At 60.5% G+C, this 4,343-nt stretch overlaps 1 protein-coding gene across 1 annotated transcript in view; it reads right to left on the bottom strand.

The window, feature by feature from the left end:
* GMDS (GDP-mannose 4,6-dehydratase) overlaps window positions 1–4,343 on the bottom strand; it is a 353,504-nt gene that overhangs the window by 20,596 nt on the left and 328,565 nt on the right. The gene's annotated exons all lie outside the window — the stretch shown is intronic.

A 4,343-nucleotide genomic window follows, 5' to 3' on the forward strand; every position in this document is an offset into this window, starting at 1 on the left:
CCCCCCCCCACCATTAAATCCCGTTCAATCACAGAGGCGAACGCAGTCATGCTGGGCAGCCAGATGCTATCGCCGCAGACCCTCCTCGTAAACCGCGGTGAAACCGGAGAGCTTGATGAGCGCGGCTAAGCAGCTGCACCTCTGACCCGACCGCGTTACCCCGGCCCCATCAATCCCGCGTCAGCATAAGCAGCGTTCCCAGGGCCCCTCGCCACGACAGCGCTGAGCCGCGGCTGACAGCCTGAACGTTTTCTAACAGCAATCGTGTCCTACAACACCAAGGGGATTTTCCCGGTATCTGGGGCTCTATAAAACCATGTGAACATGCTGAAAGAATTAGAGCCTTTAAGGATGAAACATGGACGGTGACGGTGCTTTCTGGAGGGGCTGCGACGGCAGCACAGGGTGGGCGAGGTGGGCTGCACGTCTCCGTTTCCCAGGCGACACACTGCTATCACGTTTCGCCTCCTCAGGTGTGTGTGCTCCGGCAGGTCCAGCCCTCTGTGACCCCATGGACCGCAGCCCCAGGCTCCTCTGTCCATGGGGATTCTCCAGGCAAGAACACTGGGGTGGGTGGCCATGCCCTCCTCCAGGGGATTTTCGTGACCCGGGCATCACCCTCTGTCTCCGGCGTCTCCTGCCTTGGCAGGCGGGTTCTTTACCTCTGCGCCACCTGGGGAGCCCCGTGGGTGCTTAAGTGGCCATTCAAAAAAAAATGTGTCCCACTTGTCAGGGGTTTGGACATTTCAAAAGGACGGGACGCACGTCGTCCTGGGTAGGTTCTCCTGACTGTGCGCAGACCCTGAGGAAACATCCCCGGGGTCCCCATCTCTGCTCGAGGCCGAAGCTCGGGGGAGCCAGGGCCACGTGCGCGGCCAGGACGAACGAGGAGAGGCTGCCACCTGTCACCTGTTTCCTGACATCACAAACGGGTGAGACTTGGGTTCCTGTGAGATGCGAGGGGGTAGTTACGATGTGAATGTATTTATGAATACCCTCCAGGTAATGCTATTTCAAAAGAGAACACCAACCTTGGGAATATCTGTTTACTTTTTTTTTCACTTTGAATAAAAATAGTATTTAGTCACTTTGTGGCTTAGCTTCCAAATAAGGAGGATGCTGTTGCTTTTTATTAAGATACTAAAATAGCACGTAGGTAAGCACATAAATGTAAGATTTATAAACCCTAACAGAGTGCTTTGAAAAATATGTTATCAAGATGATTTAAAAACATCTTTGCAGTTTAAATTCTAAAAAAAATAGGTAGAAAATGTGAATGTTTTCAGAGACATGGGGGGAGAAAAGGGACCCAACATCAGAGCAGAACATTACCAGTAACGCAAGTGCTATTAACCTAGAGATAAGTGGGAACGTGTGCTGCTCTTAGCAACACGCCACTGAGTTTCGCTGAGGCCCGAGCACCAGGAATCGGCCCAGGAGGACAGATCCCGAGAGGCCACGGGGTCCTCATGCTGACCCCGACGTCAGTGGGGTCACTGAGGCCCGCGGAAGCGCAGAAGCTTCGTGAGCCGCATTAAAAGAATTGTATTTTTATTCTCTCAGAAGGAGTGGACTGACTGGACGTGTACTCTGTGAGGCCAGCGTGGAGGGGGAGCCCGCTCAGCTCAGCACCCCGGGGGACACGTCCAGGCCCCGGGGGACACGTCCAGGCTCCCAGAGGACACGTCCAGGCTCCCAGGGGACATGTCCAGGCCCCGGGGGACACGTCCAGGCTCCCAGAGGACACGTCCAGGCTCCCAGGGGACATGTCCAGGCCCCGGGGGACACGTCCAGGCTCCCAGAGGACACGTCCAGGCTCCCAGGGGACATGTCCAGGCCCCGGGGGACACGTCCAGGCTCCCAGAGGACACGTCCAGGCTCCCAGGGGACATGTCCAGGCCCCGGGGGACACGTCCAGGCTCCCAGAGGACACGTCCAGGCTCCCAGGGGACATGTCCAGGCCCCGGGGGACACGTCCAGGCTCCCAGAGGACACGTCCAGGCTCCCAGGGGACATGTCCAGGCCCCGGGGGACACGTCCAGGCTCCCAGAGGACACGTCCAGGCTCCCAGGGGACATGTCCAGGCCCCGGGGGACACGTCCGGGCCCCAGGGACACGTCTGGGCCCCTGCAGGCCCTTCTGGGCACAGGCCATCCCTGAAGCCGCATCAGGGTCTTCGGCCTCTGAGACTCTTCCTAGCTTTTGGATCAACGTTTGTTTGGAGGGAAAGATGGCTTTGTTATAAACCTGCTCTCTGCCACTGAAATAAACAGAAACTGCGCGGTGTGCTTGGCTGCCTAAATGAAGTGTGTGTGTGGGGTGGGTTCGGAATGACCCCAGGGAGGTGAGGAAGCCTCTGGTAGAAGGGAGGTCGGCAGCCGGGGCCGTCACAGCCTGTCTGGCGATGGCAGGGGGCTGCCGGGACCCCTGCCCCGAGAGCCAGAGGGCTCCTCAGGGGCGCCCCCAGCGTTACTATGCCCCGCAGACCCACCCGAGCCCGGGAGGATCACAGGTCCTCTCTGGTTACCGAGGAGCTGCTGCAGGGTGGGGGGCGGGAGGGTGTTCAGAGCTGCCCTGACCGGGAACAGGGGGCAGATGTGGGCCACTCCTCTAGCTCTTACAGACCAAGGGCTTCTGGGGCTCCTCCCACCTGATCGGGGGCTTTGGGAGACCCGTGGGTGGTCAGAGGACCCCTTCCCGGGGAACACATGCCGGAACGGGGGTCTGTCCCTCCCAAGGCATCACGGCGGGTAGCTGACGCTCGGTTTCTCTTCATGAACGAGTAGGTCGGATATCTAAATGGAACTGGTTTGTCCAGACTGGACGAGACAGAGAAAACACATATCCATATGAGAAGTTAGAACATTCTGCAGGTTGGCTTCATAATTACAAGGACATTTACACGAGGGAAGCTATGTGGACAGAAACGCTGGATGCAGAGGCCTCCGGAGGTGAGAGCAGCTCAGTGATACCGCAGACACTCATCTCCGCACGCCTCCTGTCTTCAGCTCTGTTTTTAGTCTTTGCTCTGCATTCCACTGTTCCAAAAGCCGAAGTCACCGGCGGGTCAGCCCATGGCCCGGGGTGCGTACCTCACACATCTGAACAAAACGGGTCTTTGCTCTGAACGTGAAAACTCTTGCTCTGAGGCGGGCTGCTGGGAGCCCCGCCCCCCAGCTCTGCCCTCCGGGGCGGGGGTGGCCGCTCCCCGCGGTTCTGCTGTCAGGGCCCGGCTGGCAGGCTTCTCCAAGCGAGACAATGAGTGCCTCTGCCCACGGCTCACCCCCACCCACGCGGGCCTCCAGGAGGTTTGCACAGTCGGACAAAGGTCTGAGGGCTGCCTCCTGCCCACCCCAGGCCAGCAGGCGAGGGCCCGCTGCACCAGCGCCCTGAATCCACCGCTCCCCAGGCCTGTGGAGGCGCCGGGCCTGGGGTGCCCCCTGCCCTCCTCTAGGAGGTGCCTACGGGCTGCCTTGCCCTCCACACCCTGTTCAGAAGAAGCCACAACCCCAGGCCGTGTTCGCGGCCGGCGGCTCTCCTGAGAAGCCAGGGTGACCAGGAGGGATTGGGCCGAGGGCCCCCCGACTCCCTAGACCCCGGCAGGCAGTCCTGGGTCCGGGGCTTAGTCACGGGTGCGAGCCGCTGGGGAGGGGACGGAGTCCCAGGATAAGTGGCGGCAGCTCTGCTGCTCTGCTGACTCCGGAGGGAGCACTCCACGGTTCCGAGTGTGACTCCGGAGGGAGCACTCCACGGTTCCGAGTGTGACTCCGGAGGGAGCACTCCACGGTTCCGAGTGAGCACAGGTTACAGACGGGAGAAGCACAGCTCCAACGCCAGCACGTGCTGCTGCTCCGTGCTTCCCCAGAAGTGTGTTCTGTCCTGGAGCTGATGATGCCATGTACCGCCCATCAGGAGAAGACCCTGATGCTGAGGGCAGGAGGAGGGGGCAACAGAGGACAAGAGGGCATTTTCCAGTGCCTGGTCTCCGTGATCAGACGTGGACAAAAAATTCAGAGACGGGTCCTGAGGGTCCCTGGAGACAGCAGACGCGAAGGCTGCGTGTGCAGCGGACGGGAGAGGAGAGGGCCTGTTCGGCCACCAGGCTCCGTGTCCCCAGGAGGAGCAGGCCCCTCCCCACGCCCAGGTGCGCCCCATCTCTTGCAGGCTCTCTCCCCACCTTGGGCATCTGGGGCTGGACAGAGTGCCTCCCCCAGGTCCCTCCCTGGCGAGTTGAGAGGACGGGTCGGCGCTGGCTCTGCAGCCCCCACGCCTGGCCAGACACCTTGGTGGGATTCGAAGGCACCACCCCATCCCTAACCCCGTGTTCTTAAACATGAAACGCA

Source organism: Bison bison, unplaced genomic scaffold (genome assembly GCF_000754665.1).
Source record: "Bison bison bison isolate TAMUID 2011002044 unplaced genomic scaffold, Bison_UMD1.0 scf7180017864321, whole genome shotgun sequence".
NCBI classification, from domain to species: Eukaryota; Metazoa; Chordata; class Mammalia; order Artiodactyla; family Bovidae; genus Bison; species Bison bison.